We start from the raw sequence: 26,067 nt of genomic DNA on the forward strand, positions 1-26,067 counted from the left end.
TTCAAGTGATTCTCCTGCCTCAGCCTCCCACGTAGCTGGGACTACAGGCACATGCCACCATTCTCAGCTAATTTTTTATTTTTAGTAGAGATAGGGTTTCACCATGTTGGCCAGAAAGGTCTCCATGTCTTAACCTCGTGATCCGCCTGCCTTGGCCTCCCAAAGTGCTGGGATTACAGGCATGAGCCACCATGCCCGACCTCGCCATGGCATTTGTAAACTGTCATGGTGCTGATGGGAGTGTCTTATACTAATGAGCATTGACCATTGACGGTAACTAGAGGTTGCCGTCAGTGCCACCTACTGTTTCTGGCCAATTTCTTCACTTCATCCTGTCTGACCGAGGAAGTAAGCCCTGCCAGTCCCCTACCTCACGACCTCTACCTAGAAGGGTAGAGGTACCAGTGCAATGTTTAGTGATAGTTGAAGGATGGTAGCAGTTTGCCAGGAAAAGCACACAAATGATAGAACTGGTAAAAACTCAAACTTGAGAATCAAGGTATATTTGAGGAGATGAAATTAATTCAACATGGCTGAGATGTCACAAGTGGGGAGAGGAGGGGGCCATAGAGGTGACTGGAAACAACTGTGAGGTTCGTATCCCGAAGGAGCCTGAAAACTTCGCAAGGAGTAGATACTGACCCCATCAACAAGCCACTGGGGTTTTTCAGCAGGGGAGACGCAGGGTTCAATTTGCATTTCAAAAATGGCACTTACACTACCGTATGGGGCAAGTATAGAAGAGATTGCAATACTCAAGGCCAAAAAGTGAATGAACTAAACCCAGGGTAATGGAAATGGGGATGGGGAGAATAGAGATTTTACCTTAGAAAAAAATTGACAATATTCCCCCACCCAAATAGTTTATGGCTGAATTACCTTCGCCAATTTGTCTGCCCTATTGTTTACCTATTTGCTAATATAGTTGCTGATGTAATGATGAAAAAGAACCAAAGGCAAAGATAATAGGCAAACTGGGCAACCAGCCTCTTAGCGCCACCCCCCCCCCACCCCTGCCCACACACACACACACACACACACACACACACGTAGGCATCTTGAAATATGATTATCCATAGTGGAATATGATTATCCGTAGTGGTAAAAAGTAGTAATCCTATCATGCACAAAATTCGTAGAGGCCCTATGAGTTGTTTTCACAGTATGTTAATTTATATGCATAGGTCTGCTCATCTGAATGTGTGGTTTACATTGCATTGTAAACTGGGTTAGAAATCATCTAATCCAGTTTCTGCTTGGATGACAAGACTGGGGAGACCACTGTTTCAAGAGATACTGCTCCATCATTGGCCAGCTCAGTTAGAATTTCTCTTTTATATTAGGCCAGATTTTCTCCTGGTAAGTTTCACATCATTGCCAATGCTCAAATACTAAACCATTTCCTTTCTTCTTGTTTTACACGTAGGAAAAAATAATTGAAGGTGAGAAATTAACAAAGTTCTTTTAAACTCTGCCTTTCACGTTGTAAAAAAATTACTGCTTTGACCTATTGGTAAGGTCATAGGTCTTCTGTTGATCATGTTTTTGTATCTTCATAAAATAAGTACACGCTCTTTCACCATTCCAGCTCATCAACTGAGCTTCAAACAAGTGGTGATCTCTCAGGTCATCCAAGAGGCCAACCTGCATCATCTCCCTTCCAGTGTGAAAACTCAACCAGTGACAAAGAATTACTGAACTGTTTCTTAGTATTTAAAGGAGCGTTCAAGACATTCCTTTTTCTTTCTATCATTAAAAAAAGCCACAAATGCGTAGGAGAGTGTTGTGGTTCATGGGTTGGATGACTGCCAGCTTGGATTTGTATTTGGAAAACAAATGAATCTCTGATTAGCCAACCTCTCACACACACACACACACACACACACACACACACACACACCCTCTACCCACCTTTAATGGAATAATTTATTTAATATTATTGAACGTCTAATATATACCAAGCAATGTTTTAAAACTTAACAGTGAATGAGGTAGAAATAGGTTGGCTCTCATATTTCCATGTAAGAAACAGGTAACATCAAGACAACTAAGTCAACAAGAAACATGCGTAGTGGTGTTTGTAAGGCAAAGAATTAAATGAGGCTGATGTTACTGAGTGGCCACTTTCGAGTGGCAAAGACATTTATCTGAAGAGATCATTTTTGAGATACAAACAGTGACTAGCTTACTTCTCACCTATAATGACAGTTGAATTTAGCCTAGAGTAAAAACACACAGCCGTAATGAGAAGTCCCATATGAAATTCATGATCGGGGACCTCTAGAGGACACTTGACACTGCTGACAATCTTATTGCATTTTTCTAGTCCCTTGTATACCTACTATTTCTTTTTTTGTTTTTCGTTTTTTTGTTTGTTTTTGAGACAGAGCCTTGCTCTGTCACCCAGGCTGGAGTGCAGTGGTGCAATCTCAACTCACTACAACCTCTGCCTCCTGGGTTTAAGTGATTCTTGTGCCTCATCTTCTCGAGTAGCTGGGATTACAGGTGTGCACCACTACCACATCCAGGTTATTTTTGTAGTTTTAGTAGAAACAGGGTTTTGCCATGTTGCCCAGGCTGGTCTCGAACTCCTAGTCTCAAGTTACCCACCTGCCTCGGCCTCCCAAAGTGATGGGATTACAGGCGTGAGTCACCATGCCCAGCCACCTACTATTTCTGCAAAGCCCCAATATCTCCTTTTCTCACCCTCTGTAAGGCGCCTCCCTCCTGTTTCTCTGGGGGAAAACAAAAATAGAAGCAATGAGAAGAGATGTTTCCTAAGCTCCCAACAACCAATCCTACCCATTTTTGCTGCCTTCTCCTGCTGATCTGGAGGAAGAACTTCCTGTGCTTCTATGTAAGGTCCCTCTTTCCACTTTTGCACTAGATCGTTTGCTCTCTGACTTACCCTGACATATGCTCTCCTGTCTCTCTGATAGTTCCTTCTCTCCTCAGTCAATCCAATCATCCATCATTTCAGCCCACCTGGCTACAGAAACTCTGCTGCTTCTCACACAGCAGCAGCCAAGTCCCTACAATGACTACAAGACAACATGATTCAGCCTCAGTACTTGCATGACCTTAGCTCCTCCTCCTTCTTCACTCCTTTTCCCCTGTATTCTAGCCACGCACACAGCATAGCACACTTCCACCTCAGGGCCTTTGCACTTCCTATTTCTTCAGCTCTGACCTGTCTTCCCCCAGTTATCTGCACAACTCACCCTTGACCTCTCTTCTTCTTTGTTCCCATGTTGCTTGTGTGATGTTCCCTACACCCTGTGTAAAATCCCCACTGTTATTCTGCCATTCACTCTCTCTCTTGCCAGCTTATTTTTCTGTACAGCATTTGCCATTATTTGAAACAGCACTTGGTTTATTTATTTACATAACGTATAGTCTGTGCTCCTACACCCTACTAGAATATAAGTTCCATGAGGGCAGGATTTTTTATTAATGCATAGTTTCTTTTGGGGTTTTATTATTGTTTTATCCCCAAAATGTGGAACAAAATCTGGCACATACAGGGTCTCACTAACTGCTGAATGAACTGAATGCATGCAAGCATAGCTAGTCTTGTTAGAATCATGGGAAAGAACATTTCAGGCAGATGTCATAGCTCATAAAATATCTCCATAAAGGGGAAAGGCTTAGTATGTTTGAGGAAACCAAAGGTCAGTGTGGCTAGAGCAAAGTGGGAAAAGAGAAGAGCAGTCCAAGATTCTGCCTCCTAAAGAAGAAAGAGTCAGATGACAACTACCTTTCCTCTCCCGGAGTGTTGCCTGCCATATCATGATGCTTTTCTCCCTCTGCTGGATGCGGCCTCCCGTTATTCATTTATTGAATGAACTGCACATTTCAATGGCAGCACTTCTAAAACACAATACATTCTACTACGTAATGCAGTAGAGAATTAAACTTACGGAATCTGCTCAGGACCTCAGCATCATTTGGGCCCTTGAGAAACACTCTCTTCTTGGTCGTTTTTTGACTCTGGCTCATCCCGTTTTTTTGAGGATCCAGCTTTTTTTGAGGACAAGTCTTTCCACAATAACACAGTCACTCTTATTTTCTCTAGTAAACTTTACCCTAGAGGGGTGACTGTTGGGCCTTCCATGTTTCTAACTGGAAAATCAGAGTGCATTTTTATATACAAAACTGATGATTCCTCCCCAAATAGAGGGATAAGTCTAACATAATTTGAATGCACTGGAACTTATTGTTAAGTACTATAAATGGTTTGAGTTTCCTTCCTGCTTGCAATCCGGCAACTTAGCTGGCCACCATTTCATGAAGGTAGGTAGAAGGCATTAGATTCATTGTTAGAGATAAAGGATGGTTTATTACTCAAAGCAATAGCATAGCCAGAATAACAGGATTTTTTTCTGGTTTCATAAATGCCAATTCTTAGGCAGCAACACAAACAGGGCCCAATGCCACCTGCACGTGAGTGTGTTGCATTATAGGAGAGGAAGCCTACGCTTTGGGAACCCAAATTTTTTATAGTTGACAGTAAGCATGTTTGCCCTTTGATCCGTAGTGGGGAGGCAATACCTTTATTATACCAGACAGCAAATATGTCTGTCCTTTGCTCTATAGAGACAAACTATTTTCCATAGCTGTTTTCCGGACAAACATCCTCTAAAAGAGAATCCAAAACAAAGTCACAAGATATGGATAAATGCGAGAATCCTGTGATGGGTTATCTCCCAACATCTACCCCTTGTTTCTCTATCATCCTGGATTCTGATGAATTTTCCATGAATACGCCACTCTAATAACCACTCTAATTAATCTGAGGGAAAGAGGTTGGGACACATTCTTTCAATTTGTCTTATGTAGTATTTAATTGAGGCTATTACCAACAAGACTCCAAGCAGCAGTAGTGACCTCAATCATGGCTCCTGGGATCCCAGGCCTAACCAGCTAAACAAATCCCATAAACCATCAGTTTCTGTATCGGCCTTTTCACTTGACCCAAGGCATTAATCCAAGTACAGCAGCATGTATTAGCATTTGCAAAGACCCTGCCTTGGCTTGCAAGCAGAAAATGTAGGGCAATTGTATCATCCATAACAACCCTGGCCAGTGAGCTGAAACTGATTTTATTGTCTTCCAGGGCAAAGTTGGCACCACTGATCACTTCAGCTAAAATCAGGGACAAATTTTGTATCACCATTTCTAATTGGAGGACTTCCAATGCACAGATAACTGCCCTCAGGTTGCACATAAAAAAATGTGTCAGTTACCCCTCCAGGAGACTCTTTGAATAAATCAGTGACAGCCTCATTTTGGAGGGATCTTTGAGGTCATCTGAGAGCTTTCTTATGACCACCCTAAGGTATGAGTCACTGTGTTTCAAGAAGAGAGTAAAAAATGCATGGCTACACACAAGAAGCACAGTTCTCGCGAGGACACAGAGTCCCTGGAAAGAAGGCATTGTTTACATTTGCTGGAGTGCCGCAAGTAGTACCCACATCAGTTTTTGGGCAAAAGTCCTGGGGCCTCCAGTGTGGCTGCCCAAACGGCTGGTGAGCCCTGGCATTTCCAGATCAGTTTGAGTAATGCAGTCAGTCCTTATTTTGGAGGGACTGCATGAGGTCAGCCAGTCCAATCTGTCCTTTATATTCATGGAAAGCATGTGTCTACCCCCCAAAATGCCACAGGGTCAGATGATCAAACTTAAACAGCCACAGCGGAACCTAAATTGAAACCAGAGTGGTGAAGGACCACCACCACCTGACTGCTTAGTATAGGCTTCCAAGAATGTGTCTGTGCAATACCCCAAACAATGTGGCCTTACCCTCAGGTAAGCTGTTTGTTCAGCTCCAGGCAGGAGTCCCAGGTCTGGCTTGCATGGTGGCCTCTGCATCAGAAATACAGGGTCCTTTCCTTTGTATCCAGTCTATGTCTGTGGATATGTTAGCATGCCTGATACAATGATGGATTCAGCAGCCAAGGTAACAATCTGGGTGGTGCAAGCTCAATCAGCTGCTTACTTCCAGCTGGTCTTATCAGAAAACAGACTCATGTGGTGTACCTACATGAGTGGTCCACATGTTTTGATTAGCAGCTGTGAATTATTTTCACAGTTCTTGATCCCAAAGAGGACATATTGAATCTGTCGGTCTTTGGTTTTCCAAGTGGCATGCCAAACAGCCAGGCCATTGGGAACAGCCTAAGAGTCAATAAAAAATGTAACAAAGTTCACCAAGGACTATACTGGCCAGATCAATGAGAATGGCCTTGAGCTGTGCCCACATACTTGAGAGAACCACATTCATTTTCTGCATAGCTGCCACTGAGATTCAACAGCCCCAGCAGCCTTGCTAATATTGTTGTAAATCAACCCAGCCAAACCATCAGTGAACCAGCCATAGGCATTTAGGGGACCACTGTGGACTGAAGGCTCCACTGAGGTAGCAGCTTAGCCTCAGGTGACAGAAAGGGAGATAAACTTTCTACCAAAAAGATAGTTACCATGTTTTATGTAAAGTTGCTGCCAGGATGCTAAGATACTGCTCAGGCAAGCCTGGTTGCTTTCATAAATATGCTCTTTCCTTTTGCCAGCCAAGGCTTCTTGGGCCCTTGCCAACTTGTCATTGATTCTGAATAGACCCACTCACTGCCAAATGAGAGTATCAGACCAGCAAGTCGCAAGGCCTCGGTAGGTCATGTTTTTTATGTCAGAGGCTACTTTATAAAGGGTGTTATAATTTGCTACTTTGAGCCTCTGGTAGAGAAGCTGTCTCCATTCACCGTTCCCATTGGGGTCAGGACTTACCCTCTCCCTAATTGCATTGTCTGTCTCAAGGAGAGGACAAGTCCAGACCCTAATGGGCACCTCTGAAGGGAGGCAGCTTCTCTTTATCAGAGGCACAAAGTAGCAAATCATTGGTCACTCAAGATGGAGTTAAGCCTGTGAGTTCCCAAAATGGAAAGCGTATTTCAGTTTGCTGAACAGCTTTCAGTGGAGACTGTTGGTTTGGGCCCTATTTAAATTATGATTTTTGGATAAGCCAATATAAAGGACAAGTAGAATGCCCAAGAGAGATACAGTCTGCCTCCAATTCCTAAAGAGTCCAGCAATGTGGCATCTTTTTTTTTTTTTGGCTTTGAGGTCTGATGAGACAGCAGTCTTCCTTGATGCCAGAGGGACTTAGCATTGTGAATCCACCCACATTGTTCCATAAAAAACTTTACTTGGCAAGCAGTTCTTTTCCATTTTTTCAGGATTTGTCAGTTACTCCCGCTAGAGGAAGTGTGATAATACCACAGTCAGGGCCACTGAGGATGAACATTCTGACTTGGCAACATTATACACATAGGAAAAACATTGGAAATTAAAGAACAGAAGCACTTGTGCTAAATCCTGACCTGCTCCTTGGTGGCAAATGGCAGGGAAGTTTAGGCAACAGTCGGGGAGTAGAGCAACCGTACATTGGAGACCTTACCACATGAATGAGAACTAATCTAGATGCCTTGGTGCTGGGCCTATGTCAAAATAGGTTTCAGCAGTGTCTAAGACAACACACCAAGTGCTATCAATCTGTGTAATGAATTCAATCACCTGTGCAACCTCTGCAACTGCTGACGTGTTGGGAGCAATAACTGAATTCAAGTTGATGACTCCTGTGAAACTCCAGTCCTGTTAGGTTTTTTTCCACCGACTATATAAGGCTGTTGTATGGGGCTAATGCATCTCTTACTATTCTTTCTACCTTTAAGTCCTTCAACAAGGCTATGATCTTCCTTTCCCTAAGATGCTATACTATTTCCGATAGAACACCTAGGAGAGGAAAGAAATATAAGGTACGGAGCTATTTCTATGTCCCACTAGGAGTTCTCTACATTGTGGCTCTTCTCAGTCAAAAAAATTGCCTGTGGCAGTATGGGACAAAGAAGTACAATCATATAACACATCAATGTCTACTGTACATTCATATGTAGAAGCATCAACAACAGAACATTGAATAGACCCATAAGGTCACGTTAACCTTCTTTTCACACTGTGAGCCTTCCCCAACCTCATGAGCTGAATCTAGACCCATTTTCTTTCATGGGTCTGTGTAGGCTAGTTCCCTAGGTGCCCATATCCAAAAAGCCATAAAAGTTTGAATCCTTCCCCTTTTCAAAATTCCCATATTCCAGTAGGTGGATATAAACTTTGATTCCACCTTAGAAACAAGGAGACCTCAACTCCACCTCTAATCTTCTCTCTCCATAAAGTCGCTGAGATAGGGGTAGAGAAAGAATGAAGGATAGTACAGAGAAAGAAGGAAGCTCTGTGCAAGCGACTTCACATTTACCTTCAGTTTTGAGCAGCGTGGCGGCAGCTTTGGTTCAACCGAAGGAACTTCAAATATGTTCATCCCAGTCAGTGCTCTCCTGGGTGAGGGGGATCCTCTTATTTACACCATGAGAACCCCATAACTCATCAGCAGTCACATTGCTTTCCAGCTGGGACCACTAGGTTTGCATCCTCGGGGAACTAAGGCTTGACTGGCTCTTACAGGGGCAACATTTTAAATGAGTTCACTTTAATGTGGGACACCTGCAACTCTATTTCCATGCTAATATCACTTAAGCTCTTGCCTTATTTCCATATAAAGACTAGGGAAATTTTCCATGGTGGTGCGGCTGCCCACAGGAATTTATCTAGATTTCATTGGGTCAATATCTCATTCTCCAGTGGGTCTCCTTTATCAGCATTGTAAATCCAATCAGGAGCAGTAAGAGCCAGAATATTAGTCAATGTCTCTTCTATGGTTTCTCCAAGAGTTTAACTATATCAAGAAATCTCCTTGACAAGGCTAATGCTCCCTTACAGCAGCCAGGATGCACTGCAAAACAAACAAACAACAACAAAACCCAAAACAAAAACCAACCACCTCTAAGTCCATGTACAATTGTCTTAAGTGGATCCACAGTTGGCCTGATGGACTGCAGGAGGGATTGAGCTGTAAGATGGCCCAGCTGCTACCATTCCTCCTTAGCACATGTCTCAAGGGAACCAGCCAGCGCTGTAACAGTTATCCTAGTTCTGCCCAGAATAGTGGTCCCAAAGGTTCCTCCTTTCACACTCAGTATAGACATTCAGCTATAAAACTGTTGTCAGAAAGGGGTGAACATTTTTGCTGGCCTAGGATGAATCTTAGTACAAGCTGCTATAATTCAGTGCACCGGATTAACCATCAGTTTCTCAAGGAAGTTCCTCTGCTTGGAGGAGAGTTGACAACAATGACATAGTATTTGTTAGATGTTTTGAACCTGCTTCCTGGTCATTGTCAGCTGTGTCCCCCTTCCCAGTTTCTCCTCGTCAATGGGCAGTGGTGAAGTACTATTTATTGTCCAGCTAACCATACAATTTGGTCAACATATTTACTACCAATTCCCATTGACTTTTCTCAAACCTTGTTCATCAGCCCATAAGGTCCTCATTCTTTCTCTTCTAGAAAGGCATGCCTTTTTCAGCATCCCACACTTAATGCCAGAACTGTCAAGGACTATGAAGGGTCTGAAATCTTACTCTAGTTGCAAGCTAACAAGTGTGCCTGCCCCAGTTTCATGGATGTTGACAGACCTCATAAGACCCCAGGTCATAGACGAAAGACAATTCATCGAACAGCAGCAGTGGCCAGAACATGTGCATGTTTGTGCCAGTTTCCTGAGCTCCATGTCCCACAGGGCAACACAAAGAGGGCCAGGTGGCCCCTGCACATTCAGTAGGTTGCACGACAGCAGAACACCATGAGAGCTTTGGGAACCTCAATTGTTATAACAGGCAGCAAGCATGTCCAAGGGGACATACTCCTCTATCTTCCAAAGTTGTAAATAAACTTATCCTTTGCTACAGAGGAGACACTGCCTCTATATCCATAGCTGCTCCTTGAACGGATAGTCCAGAACACAGGGCAATCAGTGCAACGCTCACAAAACTTAGAGAAACATAAAAGATTCATGGCAAATTCGCTCTTTGTAGCTTTCTTCTGACACCACCACTTGACAACATCATAGATGACATTTTCTCTTAGGCTGGGCACGGTAGCTCTTGCCTGTAATCCCACCACTTTGGGAGGCTAAGGTGGGCAGATCGCTTGACTCCAGGAGTTTGAGACCAGCCTGCGCAACATAGCGAAAACCCGTATCTACAAAAAATACAAAAATTAGCCGGGCGTGGTGGCTCATGCCTGTAGTCTCAGCTACCTGGGGGGCTGAGATGGGAGGATCACTTAAGCCTGGGCTGCTGAGACTGCAGTGGGCTGGGATCATGCCACCGCACTCCAGCCCGGATTTCGGGAGTGAGACCCTTTTTTTAAAAAAACAAGAAAGAAAAAAAACATTTTCTTCTAGGGATGAGCAGATTTCAGAGCAATACTGATTTTATGACTACTTATCCCTGGCCTGTACTATCTGCTCACCTGTCAGCCTGCTTTGCAGAATGTAGAAATATAAAAAGTGCCTTCTTAGTATTTTATGCATACTGAGACATTCATGGCACAGCTATAGTAACACCCTTTTTCAAACACAAGAAATATGCAACATGCTCTTAACTTGCTACAGTTTTCATTGTCTTCTATTGGTCTCCCGCCACACCCTAAGATTCTATAGCATGCTTGTTCTGAAAACTCCAAGCAATATGGCTAGAGACTTTTCTGGTCACTTAATCATCTATACAACAAATATGTATTGAGCTCTTATTACATGCCTGCACTATTTTAACTGTTACAAGAAAGGGGTCCCGATCCAGATCCCCAGAGAGGGTTCTGGATCTCATACAAGGAAGAATTCAGGGTGAGTTTGTAAAGTGAAAGCACGTTTATTAAGAAAGTAAAAGAATAAAAGAATGGCTACTCCATAGACAGAGCACCCCCAAGGGCTGCTGATTGCCCATTTTTATGGTTATTTCTGGATTATATGCTAAACAAAGGGTGGATTACGCTCACCTCTCCTTTTTAGACCATGTACAGTAATTTCCTTACATTGCCATGGCATTTGTAATGGATCATTTTTACCATTTTGCTTAGAGCCTAAATCCTGAGAGCGTTTTTGGGAGATTAGTGGTATGGAGTTGAGGGGCTGTAACAGGAACAGTTTAAAGAATACATCAATGTGTGGGGTGGCTAAGAGCATGTTTGTTGAAGCTGTCATATTTGTGTGATGAAGGAGTTTCACAAATTCTCTTGGAGAAGTCATTGGGCTCCATTGCTATTTTTGTTAAAACTTTTTAATTAGTAGCCTTGAGGAAAAAGAAAGAGAAATACAAAATGGCATGTCCATTTTGGTATCTTGTGTTTTTTCATAAATATGGTGGCTCAGTGTCTGTAGATGGCTGGGTAAATTGGAGGCAGTATATGGCAGGCAACTTGATCAAAAACCCAGAGAAGCATAAGGATAAAAGCACCATGAGGGTTGTGAGAGCTGTATGGGGCTGGGTGTGGCAGTCCATGTAGAACGCACCCTTGCTGGGCTCGGAGGGGTTCTAGAGCCACGAGAGAACCTCCTGACACCATGGGATGAGTTTTCTCTCATTTGGATGCTCTTGTAGCCGGGTATAAATAGGCAATGCTGTTCAAGAAATTGAGTAAACAAGGATCCTGAAGGCTATAGTGGGGATTTTGAAATGGGAGAGAGGACTCAGAAATCCTGGGGAAAAGACATGAACAGCTGCAATTAGATTTGCTTTTAGTCTCTTAGCTTTTCCTATCAGGTCCTTTGGGACCTTCGCTTCTGATCAGCTGTTCTTCCAGAAGAATCTTGGGCAATATTTACATGGGAGAGGGTGTGGAGTTGGGAAGCTGTAGTGCTGTTACACGTGACTCTTGTTCCGTTCATGTGCTTTTGAAGACACACCACATAACAGTAGAAGGAGGGATGCCCGAGACTTTGGTTTTGAAGATGATTCATTAAACATATTTTAATCCGCAATAGAGAGTGGTGCTGTAAGGGTCACTGGGTGAAATCCCACCCACATTACGGGCATGAAGAGCCCGAAATAATTATCAGGAAATTAACACGCCTTCTTTCTTGTCAAAACATGAGATCTTAATAAATGTTTTGCTTGTCCGTGGTGCTTAAGTAAATTACACTGTGATTGAGCTATTCCTCAAATATTAATTATGAAAATTTCATACAGGAATAAATATAAATAATTGCAAAATTTCTTTTCTTTTTTTGAGACAGAGTCTTGCACTGTCGCCAGGCTGGAGTACAGCGGCTTGATCCCGGCTTACTGCAACCTCTGCCTCCCGGGTTCAAGCGATTCTGCTGCCTCAGCCTCCCAACTAGCTAGGATTACAGGCGCATGCCACCACGCCCAGCTAATTTTTTGTATCTTCATTTTTCCTCATGCGGGACATGGCTGTAATTCATCTATTGAATAAGCAAACACAGGATTAATTACTTTTTTTTTTGTCCAGAAATATGTCCCTACTGGTCATATAGTCCATCTGTGGCCAGTCTAAGGAACATTAATCAGATAAAAGACAAAATTCATAGGTAACTCAAATGAAGCATATCTTCTCAAAAGAAAAGCCATTTGTGTAATCAAGTACCCAGAATGTGGCTAGATGTAGCAGAAAATCACTAATTGCGTTCATACTCAGTGGTCATTCCAGCAGAAAAGTTTTCTTAAAAAAATCAAGAAGCATACGCAATTAGTAGGTGTACACTATGTCACCTGCAATAATTGCAGCATAAAAAGGATTTATTTTAGGTACATGTGTGATTCAGTAAACAACTTATGGTAATATTGGCTGAAAGAAGACAGAGAATTAAATATAAGACCAAGGTCAATGTTGATGTTCACTCTTCTAAAAGTTTACTTTCATGAGGTTAGTTACCTTCATAATGTTGGTCATCATAACCAGTTCACTAAGTTAACAGTGAGGGGTGAGTCATTTCCAAATTGCCTAAAACATGCTTTATTAAAACAAAGAGAATTTATCTTTCAGGCAATGTAATTCTGTGGCAATTTTTCATCATTCTTTCCCAGGAAAAAAAAGTAAAGCCTAATATTGCATTGAAATGCACATATATCTTAGTAAATTTAGTACTATCATCCTAATTAGACAGATAACCATACATATGATGACAAAAATCAGTAACTTCTTTCAACATGCACTAGAATTTCTGAAATCAAAACATTTCCAATGGAAGATGAGAAAGGTCACATTAAACAAGGAGAACTAAAGAATTTAATATGACAACAATATATTTTTCTTATGTAAGGTTGAAATACAAGCAGGAAATTTCAGTAGCATAAAAGGTTAAATAGATTTTTTATTTTTATATTTTACCTTAAGTTCTGGGATACATATGCTGAACGTGCAGGTTTATTACATGGGTATACACGTGCCATGGTGGTTTGCTGTACCTATCAACCTGTCGTGTAGGTTTTAAGCCCTGCATGCATTAGGTATTTGTTCTAATGCTCTCTCTCCCCTTTTCCCCCACCCCCTGGCAGGCCCCAGTGATGTTCCCCTCCCTGTGTCTGTGTTGTTCAACTCCTGCTTATGAGTGAGAACATGCGGTGTTTGGTTTTCTGTTCCTGTGTTAGTTTGCTGAGAATGATGGTTTCCAGCTTCATCCATGTCCCTGCAAAGGACATGAACTCATTCTTTTTTATGTCTGCATAGTATTCCATGGTGTATACGTGCCACATTTTCTTTATCCAGTCTATCATTGATGGGCATTTGGGTTGTTTCCAAGTCTTTGCTATTGTAATTAGTGCTGCAATAAACATAAGTGTGCATGTGTCTTTATAGTAGAATGATTTATGATCCTTCGGGTATATATTCAGTAATGGGATTGCTGGGTCAAATGGTATTTCTGGTTCTAGATCCTTGAGGAATCACTAGACTATCTTCCACAATGGTTGAACTAATTTATACTCCCACCAACAGTGTAAAAGTGTTCCCATTTCTCCACATCCTCTCCAGCATCTGTTCTTTCCTGACTTTTTAATGATCACCATTCTAACTGGTGTGAGATGGTTAAATACATTTTTAAAAAGTTCACACTGTTTACTCTGTTTATAGTTTCTTTTGCTGTGCAGAAGCTCTTTAATTATGTCCTACTTGTCAATTTTTGTTTTATTTACAATTGCTTTTGAGAACTGAGTCATAAATTATTTCTTAAGGCTGATGTCCTGACTGGTGTTTTTTAGGTTTTCTTCTAGGATTGTTATAGTTTGAGGTCTTACATTTACATATTTCATTCATCTTGAGGTAAGTTTTGTATGTGGTGAGAGGTTGGGGTTATTCTTCTGCATATAGCTAGCCAGCTATTCCAACACCATTTATTGAATAGGGAGTACTTTCCTCACAGCTTATTTTTGCTGATTCTGTCAAAGATCAGATGGCTATAGATGTGCAGCTTTATCACTGGGTTCCTTATTCTGTTCCATTGGTCTATGTGTCTGCTTTTGTACCAGTACCATGTGGTTTTGATTATTATCACCTAAGAGTATACTTTGAAGTTGGGTAGTGTGATGCCTCCAACTTCGTTCTTTTTGCTTAGGATTGCTTTGGCTATGTTGATTCTCCTTTGCTTCTATGTGAATTTTAAACTAGTTTTTTTTCTTCTAATTCTGTGAAGAATGAAATTGGTAGTTTGATAGGAATGGCATTGAATTTATAGATTGCTTTGGGCAGTATGGCCATTTTAACAATATTGATTCTTCCAGTCCATGGGCATGGAATATTTTTTATTTGTTTGTGTCATCTGTAGGTTCTTTCGACAGTGTTTTCTAGTTCTTCTTGTAGAAATCTTTCAACTCCTTGGTTAGATGTATTTGTAGGTATTTTATTTTTGTGTGTGTGGCAACTGTAAATGAGAATGTGTTCTTGATTTGGTTCTGAGCTTGAATGTTATTGGTGTATGGAAATGCTACTGATTTTCATACACTGATTTTGTATCTGAAACTTTACTGAAGTTGTTTATCAGAATCCAGGAGTCTTTTGGTGGAGTCTTTAGGATTTTCTAGGTATATAATCATTAAGTCTGCAAAGAGAGATAATTTGACTTCTCCTTTCCTATTTGGGTGCCTTTTATTTCTTTATCTTGCCTGATTACTCTGGCAAAGACTTCCAGTACTATGTTGAATAAAAGTGGTTGAGACTGGGTATCTTTGTCTTGCTGTAGATCTTAGGGAAATGCATTCAGTTTTTGCCTGTTTGGTATGATGTTGGCTCTGGGTTTGTCATAGATGGATCTTATTATTTTGATGTATGTTCCTTTGATGCCTAGTTTGTTGATGGTTTATTATGAAAGGATGTTGGATGTTATTAAAAGCCTTTTCTGTGCCTATTGAGATGATCATGTGATTTTTGTTTTCAGTTCTGTTTATGTGACGAATTTATTGATTTGCATATGTTGAACCAACTTTGCATCCCAGGAGTGAAGCCTACTTGATCATGGTAAATTAACTTTCTGATGTGCTACTGGATTCAGTTTGCTAGGATTTTTACATCTATTTTCATCATAGATATTGGCCCGTGGTTTTCCTTTTTTGTTGTGTCCTGTGAGGTTTTTGTTTCAGGGTGAAGCTGGCTTGATAGAATGAGTTAGGGAGGAGTCCCTCCTCCTAGATTTTTTTGGAATAGTTTCAGTAGAATTAGTACCAGCTGGTACTACCTAGAGGATCAAGGTATGTTTGAATTATGGTTTGAAATCACGTTTACATAAGTGTCAAATTTATAAAAAAAAAAATCAGTTATGAGCCAGAAGTTGTACTGCTGAAGTTCTCTGGTGTAATCATTCTTACCCATGTCATATCCCCTTCCTTAAAGTTGAGGATGGATGTTAAAAGTTTCAACAAAGCTGAGCTGTACTCAGCTTTGGAGGTGAAGGTAAACTCCATGGCTAGATGAGCAGTTTTAGCACCATAGCATCAGCTGATGTGGAGTCACTCTCATCATTTTTATAAAGATTCCATCTTTTATAAATGGCTTCAATAACATTCTGCTTGTTTGCCAATTCACCTCCAGATGGCAGGCTGGGGATGTTCTCATTGGCTAATGTGTACATCACATGGACTAAGTCAGGGACACCTTCCCACTGCTTTTTTATGATTTCTTCTACTCTGCATTCCAGGTACTTGTCCAACTCTGCCTCCTTCTTCACTGCTTCTGGTGATACTTTGGGTGCATTTGGAAAACAGATCAAAAATCACACTCACGTTGTCTTGACTTCCCTTATACAAACAGGTGTCGACTATTTCATTGCAAACTTTCTCAGGGTCATCAGTGACTTCGTCTGGATCTTACAAAATCACAGAGCCCTTTATTTCCTATAACATCCCAGATACCATCACATGCAAGGATAATGAACTGATCATCTTCTTCAGATCTTTCAATATCACGGACTTCAGGCTCTGGTGAGACAAGCTGCTCAGTAGGACCTTTCCCATGGATACATTTGTAATCAAAATCCCCAAGGGCTATGGATACAGCCAGAGAGCCTTTCACATGCTGAATCATTACAGAGCCACCTGCATTCTGAATTCATTCTTTTTCCAGCGGATTTGTGATTTGTGAAGAAATGAACTTTCCTGTTCCTACAAAGTAAACCTCTAGAGTCTCCACAGTTAATGAAATAAGTATGTTGGGGACAAAGTAAGACACTTAACAGCTGTTGACTCACTTCTATCTGCACCATGTTTCTTCTCTGACATAACTCCCATGTGTTCATCAATCTCGAGGAAACCTGTTCTGATTCCATTCTTTACATTTTCCACAGAAGGTGCTCCTGCAGACCCTGTAAATCCTGGTTATTGGCGATGTGATCTAACAAATGCTTACAGCAGTATTTGGCAACCTGAGAACCAGGATGCCCGTTATACACAGCAAAGAATGACCACCTTTCAAGTCCACTTGGCAAAGCAATCACAGCCCTATGTGCATCCTTCATTTCAATACGCCAACCTTGCATGCTGCGTAGCTCATATCGCAGCTCATTACCCCGCCCCTAGGCATTACGCTCTTCCATCTTTGCTTGTCTAAAGATGGTCCCATTATGTCATAATCCTCTAGGTCTGTATTAAAAAATCAAAAATCTACAACAAAACCAAAAAAAGTAAACAACAACAACAACAACAACAAAACAAGGCTGTAGAGAGAAGGCAATGCCTATACACTGTTGGTGGGAATGTAAATGGATTGAGCCACTGTGGAAAGCAAAGAAATTAAAGCTTTTAATGTCTCAAAGAATGTAAAACAGAACTACCATTCGACCCAGAAATCCCACCACTGAGTATATATCCAAAAGAAAATAAATCGTTCTACAAAAGGACATACACTTTTATGTTCACAACAGTGCTGTTTACTATAGCACCGTAATCAACCTAGGTGCTCATCCATGGTGGATTGGATAAAGAAAATGTGGTACATATACATGTTGGACTACTAAACACCATAAAAAAGAACAAAAGTATGTCCTTTGCAGCAATGTGGATGCAGCTGGAGGCCATTATCCCAAACAAATTAACACAGGAACAGAAAAACAAATACTGCATGTTCTCATAAGTGGGAGCGAAACATTGAGAACTCATGAACATAAATATGGCAACAATAGACACTGGGGACTAACAGAATGCGGATGGAGGAAGGAAAGCAAGAGTTGCAAACCTAACTTTTGGGTACTACGTTCTAGATCTGGGGGACAGAGCATTTGCATCCCCAACCTTAGCATCGTGTGATGTAACCATGTAACATACCTGTATATGTACCTATTGAATCTAAAATGAAAGTTGAAATTATTTTTAAAAACTTTATGCTAGTATAATTTTAAAGTACCCTACATATACTAGCTTTTGAACATATTATTAAAATACTCATATCATCTTATTGTAGAGATTAGGGAAGCTTTGTTTTCTGACCAGTATTAGAAAAGATTTGAGTAACAATTACCTACAATCTTTAAGCAAACTTCTTTCACCTGGTATAATGTGTTCCTTAAGAAACTTAAGAACATTTCAAACACTTTTTGTTTCAACTATTGGTTATTATTTTAATACTAAATTTTATTTTAATATATTAAACATAAAAAGAATATAATTGTTTAAAAAATGCTATCTCCAGAACACTAGGAGATAAAATGATACATTTACTTATGTAACCCTTTCTTAATATTCCTTTGCATTTTATTACTATCAGTGAGAGTTTTTGATATTGGACAAAGAAAGCTTAAGGGGTTAGAAAAGTTCTCTCAGTATATACCTCTTGTTGGCCAATTCTGCTTCCAGCCTTTTAATGAGGCTGTCCAGAATTATTCTCTTACTGAACATCTTTTCCTGCTCTCAGACCTGCCATCGTTACGTCTTACATGAAGCTAAGAACATGGAAGCAGCCCAAGCATAAGTCTTTTATAGTTCCCAGGAGTAAGAGTGCCAAAGATGTAACTGTGAACTTGCCCAATGGCTTCTCCATTTTCGACAATTTCTAAGCACAGGTGTCAGTCAGTGTTAGCTTTGGCCTGCTGCCACCCTAGAAATTCTGCCTCATTCTGAGCTCTTGGTCACCTGGGTGGCTAATTATGCTTTCAGGGATTCTGAAGCTCCTCAACCTACATAGGTTGTCTTTTTTTAAAAAAAGATAACGTGTTCATAGACTACAAACAAATTATACACATACACACATATAATTAAGATATATATACAATTATAGCTATTTTGCGTAATATGTACAATAGTGCCCCGTAACTAAACCCAAGTTTGGCTGCTCACTGCTTGAAAGGCAAAACTCAAGAGACAAGGGTTGGTGGGAGGAAAAGCAGGTTTATTCAGAAAGCCAGCAAACCCAGATGATGGCAGACTGTCATGCTAAAGTACCATCTTAAGTCATTCCAAATTTTTGGCTCTTTTTATGTCAAGGGCAGGAGGAAGATGGAGGGCTCAGGGCAAGAGGTAACTGATGACTGCAGGAATCTGGGCACCAGCGAGGCGTGAGGATGTTGGGAACTTCTTTTCCCTGGTCAGGTCACAGTATTTCCATAAATCTTTAACAAAACATAGTCACTTCTCCTTTAAACTCAGAGTTCTTTCTGAAAAACTACATGATTGCTGTTTTTGTATATGATCTCAGTGCTCTATAATTATACTTGCCTATGTGCGGGAATAGGTAAAGGTCCCTTAAACAAAAATGAAGTTAGTTATGTTAGTTTTTTGCTGCTTTGATGTTACACCTATGTGAGGTGGATACATTCCAAGACCCCCCCACCCATAGATGCCTGAAACTGTAGATTGTATCTAGTCCTATAAATGTTGTTTTTCATATACATACATACTTATAAGGAAGTCTAATTTATCAGTTAGGCACAGTAAGAGATTAGCAGCAACAATAATAAAACAGAATAATTATAACAACATGCTGTAATAAAAGTTTTATGAATGTAGCTTCTCTCTCTGTCTCAAAATATCTGATTGTACTGTATTCACCTATTTTCAGTGACCAAGGGTAACTGAAACCGTAGCAAGTGCAACCACGGATAAGAAGAACTACTGTAACTATATTACTTAACAGTTCTCAACATTTGGCTTTCTTTACACTTGGCAATGCCAGACTTCTGCTTGCCTTAAGGAAAACATTCAATCCTATATCCCTCTTATTTTTAAAAATCTGAATGCTTTTCAAACTCTAATATGCATGCAAATTACTGAGAGAATACACCTTGTTAAATTTCCTACTTAAAATGCAAATTCCAATTAAATAGTTCTGGGATAGACAGATTCTGAATTTCTTACATGCTGTTGGATAATGTCTGCTGCTGGTTCAGGGATCACACTTTTGGTAGCAAGCCTTAAACAGTGGTTCTTATAGTGTGTCCTTGGACCAGCAGCGGAAGCATCACCTGCAGACTTGGGAGAAATGTAATTCTCAGGTCCCACCCCAGAACAACTGAATCAGAAATTTTGGGGGTGGCGCTCAGAAACCCATGTTTTCATAGGTCATTCAGGTGATTCTGCTGCCCTTTGTACCTAAAGAACCGCTGGCTTAGAGTATTGCATGTTAAACTATTTCCTCCATGCCAATTCAGTATACATGAGATGTTGAATACTCTGGGGAAGAAAATCAAGGCTGGGAATGGTGGCTTATGTCTATAATCTCTGCAGTTTGGGAACTTAAGGTGGGCGGATCACTTGAGCCCAGGAGTTTGAGAGCAGCCTGGGCAACATGGGGAGATGTCGTCTCTACAAATAATAAAAAACTTAGCTGGGTGTGATAGCACATGCCTGTGGTCCCAGCTACTTGGGAGGCTGAGGTGGGAGGATTACTTGAGCCCAGGAGGTCAAGGCTACAATGAGTCATGATGGCACTACTGCACTCCAGGCTGGGTAACCGAGCAAGATCCTATCTTGGTGTGGGGGGTGGGGGTGGGTGGGAGAAGAAAATAAAAATATTTTATCCCCAAATATATTTCTTTGACATATTTTGAGATGGCTGCCACATGGCCAGCAGACTGAAGTTGCCCTGCAAAGTTGTCTTTTGTGGGGGAAATTTGCATCTGTAGAGAATCTCCATTAAGGCCACCAGGTCTTCCATTGTCCAAATATAGGAAAGAATTGCTGAGAGTCTGACGTAAAGATCCGAAACATTTACCAGTATATACACCTACAGAGTCATCTTAGACAGGACCGCTGACACCAGGGAAGCAGGGCACATCCAGGCAGATGCTGGGTGAGTAAGGAGACGTGATCGTGTGGAGCTTATAGACATTCTCCTTTGATTACTTCCAGTTTCTCAGTTAAATAAGAAGCAAGATGATCAGCAGAGAGTGAGGAAAGGAAAAAAAAAAGGTATGAGAAAATCATTTAGGAGACAAGGAGTGTGAACATGCTTGGGAAATGTCACATGGTTGTCTCGTAGCATTTAAGGACCCATTGTTGGTGTTAATTCTATTGGTTAGGGTAAGCAAATGAAGCTAACAAGCAGCTCCCAAATCTCAGAGACATAACAAAGTGAAGGCTTTTTGTTTTCCTCTCTGTTGTCACATTCCAAAGAAGTTTAGGGGTAACAGTCGCTCTTCACATAGTTAACTGTCCACATCAAGCGTCTGTAACTACATCTCCTCCACACCCTACTCCTAACTTCGAAGTCCACCAAAATTCCTTCACGATCATAAGAGAAAGAACCAGACAGTTTCACAGATGTTTAGGAGTCAAGCCCGGGGGTAGTTGCCACCTTTTCTGCCGACATTTCACTGACCAGAAATCAGTCCCAGGGCTTCAGCCAGCTGTCAAGGAGACTGGAAAAAGTAGTCAATCTTTATTTGCAGAGAGCTGGATCCAACCAGAACTGGGGGTTTGCAGAACAGGCACAAAGAAGCAAGTGAAAGGCAAAGAATTAGTGGATGTGAGCGACCAGGTGAATATAAAAATTGACCTATGTATTCAATTTGGAAAAGGCAAATGAGGAGAGGGGTGAAGGAAGTGAATAGGTGGCAGGATAAATTGACTTTTTAAATTTTAAAGCTTATAGTGCTTTGACAATATAGTAAAGGTTAAAAGAACCATCTGGGGCTAAATTAAGTTTTTAAGTTTCCTTGACGGCTGTCACATTTGTCTGAGTAGCAAAAGCCTGTATAAAATAGCCGAGCCAGTTCTCCAGTCACTGATTCTTGCAAGATTAAAAATAGAAAAGAAAATAAAAACAGTAATAGGTTATTTGAAGAACAGAGGATTTTATGTTCTCTTTGATGATGATCAATTGAAATACTTTGCCCATGGTTTCTCATTGACTTAATTTGCATTCCTTTTATTCTCCAAATAGGACACACGATGCAAGACTACTTTTATTGGTTTTCTTGTCAAGGTTTTGGGGACATCCAACTTAGATGAGAAGTTTTAATTGTATTGTCAGCAGGCATTAAAGTGCATCTTAAGTTGAAATGTATTTGCTGCCATGAATATAAATCCTATAAACAAATAGGTACTCAATGTAAAATTATCTGTTTCTACAGCTAGAGGATTGTAGACTGAAAGGTTCAAAAGAATCACAAACAGAAAACAATTAGAAAGTGTTAGAGAAGGTAACATTCAGGAGGTTGTCTGTGTACGTTCTAACTATTTCTATGGGAGTCAAAATATGAAAGTGCACATATTGATACAATTACTAGGAGCATAATTTTGAGAAAATGGTTTTGATTTCAATATATCTATTTTCCTGTGAAAGAAATAGTCTCAGACATAGCAATAGGTAGCTATACACTTGTTACTGCTGTAAAAATACGGCCGTGGTTGCAACCAATTAGGTCACAGGTTTCATCTACCTTAATTAATTTCTCACTGAGCAAATACATGTACTCCTGGCCATCTGCACTCAACGGCTGCCACATGTCCCAAAAAAGGCAGCTTATTGAGGGTGGAGGACAGTGGGTGTTTGGATTACTCCCAATAGTGGAAAATGAACAGAAACCTATTGTTAACAGTACACGAGTGTAGATCTTTTCAACATGATATGCCTTATTCCATTGATTCCAATAGCTCATGGAATGTAACATATACCATGATTTTATATAACACGAAGAAAGAAAAAAATGGGCTGGGTGTGGTGGTTCATGCCTGCAATCCCAGCACTTTGGGAGGCCAAAGAGGGCAGATCACAAGGTCAAGAGTTCAAGACCAGCCTGGCCAATATGGCGAAACCCCATCTCTACTAAAAATATAAAAATTAGCCAGGCGTGGTGGCACGTGACTGTAGTCACAGCTACTCGGGAGGCTGAGGCACAAGAATCGCCTGAACCTGGGAAGCAGAGGTTGCAGTCAGCTGAGATGGCGCCACTGCACTCCAGCCTGGACAACAGAGCAAGACCACATCTCAAAAAAAAATTAAAAAAAGAAAAAAATGCTGCCATTGATCCAGGAAACAATGCTCTTGTATCACTGGGGATTTACATTTTATATTTGCTGGAGGATTTCACTTAGATGTAGACATTGTGTAATCAGCCAAGTAAAATGCAGTGGAACTAGACTGATTAAAATGTTTCTGAAAGTTCTTCCAATTGGAAGTCTGACTCCCCTGAAATAACTTTCAACTCAAGGCAGCTGAGTCCTCTGTACCATTAAGAGTACTGGTGATGTAGCATTTCTGAAACAAACAAAAAAAATAAAAATAAAAATAAAAGGCACACCTGTCTCTGCTGTCTCTGGGGTATTCTTCTAAGCTTGTAATACCATCCTGTAAGTTCTGATATTGGTTCTTTCCTGAGCTTACTAGAAAGTATGAGGTAATCATAACTGCCTTACAACTTGCTGGCAGCAATGGGAAGATACTGTAAATTTTAAGGCACATTTTATTTTAGAATAAAAATGATATGAAATGTTAAGAATGTATATGATTCTAAGAAATGTGTCATTTTTATACTTTAATCTATAAAATATAATGTGGGAAAATGTAATCATTTTAACTCAACAAGTTTGCATTGAGCTCCTTCTGTCTTTACACTCTTGGGATGGATCAAGATAGCTTATTAACCCTCATGTGAAAGTGGGTTTTTTTTTTAGCCATTCAGTGTTATTCTTCAATCATTCAGTCTTAGTGCTAGCCATCAAAGTATTATGTTGAGGCAGTGGGACGAAGTGGTGAAAATCACAGTCTTCACAGCCAGTCTGTTTGAGTCTAAAATCTAGCTCCACCATTACTAAGTTTGTGACATTGAGCAAGACACTTAACCTCTGTGTGTCTGTTTCTTCAAAATGATAGCATCTACCTCACTGGGTAATTGTGAGGACTAAACAAGCTAATACCCATTAAATACTTAGAACACTGCCTGGATGTAGAGTACTTCTGTATTATTTACCTGTATCTTGGAAACTTCATTTAAATAATTTACACGTTGTTGTGACATAGTCTCACATAGCATCAGCAGGTTTCTCTTACCAGAATGAAGAGATTAAGAACTCAATTTAATGTTTGACTTACCTGTAGTTATATTCAGTCTTTCTGTGATTGAGTGTATGTGTGTGTGTGTGGTCTTTCTACTAAGTTCCATGATAAAACAGTAACAATATCTTTTTTTCTAGAAGGAGGAAGACATAAGCGCACCAAAATAAATTTATATTTTTGTATTACCTGACTCCTTGCAGGAAAAAAATCATATTTGAATATGAGTCGCTAATAGAGAAGTGAAGGAGATGCAGTTTTCAGCCTACTAAGATGTAAATATAGATGCCTCATTTTAAGCTACTCCAATGCAATGCATTGCCAATATGTATACATTTGATTCAACAATTAGTAGATTTTCTAGGAATTTTGTGCTACTGCACTTTAGGTGATTGAATTTGCTTAAGTTCACAAATGTCTCTTTGCTCAGGAGTTGAATGAAAAATATACATTTACATTCACACACAAATACCCACATAATATTAGTCTTTTATATTTGTTTCTATTACCTAAAGAGTTGCCTTACCCAGAGTTTTTCTTTTGCACAAATGAAAAACTTCAGCTGACCTGTGGACTTAGAGATTTATCAATATTAAATATTTTTAAAGTGTGGAATCTTGTGAAATAACCTACTGAACAAAAATATTCACGAATATCTTGCCATAGGCTGAAAACCAGGTGATCCAGAATTCAAGTATATATATGTTGAATGCCTACTGTACGCTTCATAGTAAAGTTCCATGCATGCTAAATGTTGCTGAGTATGAGAGAAATATAAAACATGTTGGCTACAACAAATTGTTTATTGTTTAGTTGATAGGAAAATACAACATGAAACAAGATACACACAGACACAAATTAAATGCTTTTAAAGGATATAAGTAATGAGATATAAGTAATGAGACAATGCAGTATATAAGTAATGAGATATAAGTAATGAGACAATGTAGTGTAATAAAATGTATTAATTGAATAATAAACTGCTAGTAGTACGTAAAAATGTTAGAAGGCAAGTGACTGCAAGACTTCAAGGAAGGTATTGCACGAGGTGGATCTGAAAGATAGACTATTAATAGAGAGATTGAGGAAGGGAATTCTAATGGGAAGAGCAGGAGCAAATCTATACACATAATCATGGAAGGTTCTTGGGGGGCAGGATAGGGAAAGATAGTAGGAAATCAGCATCCTGAGTCAGATGGAGTCCCTGAGGAATATAATAAGTGATATTTAGTCTTAAAAATTGAGTGAGATTTTACAGACTCTTAGAAGTAGATGTGCTTTCATTGAATACAGTAGACTATTAGGAGTTATTAAAAATTCTTCAATGGGCCAGGAATAGGATAAAGCTCAAGCCAAAACAATATGTAGGAGAAATTCACGCAGAGAAAGGAGAGACACAGGAAGAGTAATTAGACCTGAAAACAGAAGCATCTGTCAGCGATCTCTGCAGGGCAATCTTTACCTATTCCCGGGGCAAACGTTGGAAAGAGCTCTGACTTTCTAATGTTCAGCAATTCCCATCTCTTATGGCATTCTGTCTCTTGTTTTCTTGGCCTTTGAACAATGAGTTCAAATCTCTTGATTCAGATAAATTACATTTTAGTCCCTTATTAGAGAACTTGCAGACAGTATCACTAAATGTTTTCTAAAGGTGAGTGCTACAAACTACAGAATTGCAAAGTTGGCATTGTTTCCAGGGAAAATTCCAGAATAAATTATCATACAGAACAATTAATACGGTAGAAGTTCTCTTTAAGTGCCAACAAGGGCCCATAAATAGCAATTCATGGGAGAAACCTAATTGCTTTTTCTGGCAGCGTTGTCAGAAGAAGGAGGAAGAAGTACTAGATATATTAAATCCAAATTTCAGTGAGGCAATTTACCCAGTGTATTGTGTGAGCATTCAACATGAATGGCAGTTAAGATGGATGACCCTCTTTCCCCAGTCAGCAACTGTCTTTGGACAAATGTAACCTGGAGGGAGCTTTAGGAGCTTCTATAAGGCTCTGTCTTCGGCTGTCTTTGTTAATGAGTCAGATTCCTAAATTATCTCAAGAGATTTAGATAATGAAGAGAACTGGAGATGGGTTTGCAGAGGGGATAGTGGAAAGGCTCATTCTTTGAGTTGGGCCCTCCATTGCACAAGGATAAGCTGTGACTATTAAAATACTGAGGAAATAATGGAAGGGGT

The 26,067-nt window shown here is 40.2% G+C and overlaps 1 protein-coding gene and 1 pseudogene across 1 annotated transcript in view; one reads left to right on the forward strand and one right to left on the reverse strand.

Annotated features, from left to right (window-relative positions):
* TUSC3 (tumor suppressor candidate 3) overlaps nucleotides 1-26,067 on the forward strand; it is a 308,026-nt gene that overhangs the window by 241,449 nt on the left and 40,510 nt on the right. The window lies entirely within an intron of this gene.
* LOC100459033 (protein phosphatase 1A-like) lies at nucleotides 15,862-18,308 on the reverse strand (annotated as a pseudogene).

The sequence above is a fragment of the Pongo abelii genome, chromosome 7 (assembly GCF_028885655.2).
Source record: "Pongo abelii isolate AG06213 chromosome 7, NHGRI_mPonAbe1-v2.0_pri, whole genome shotgun sequence".
Lineage (NCBI taxonomy): Eukaryota > Metazoa > Chordata > Mammalia > Primates > Hominidae > Pongo > Pongo abelii.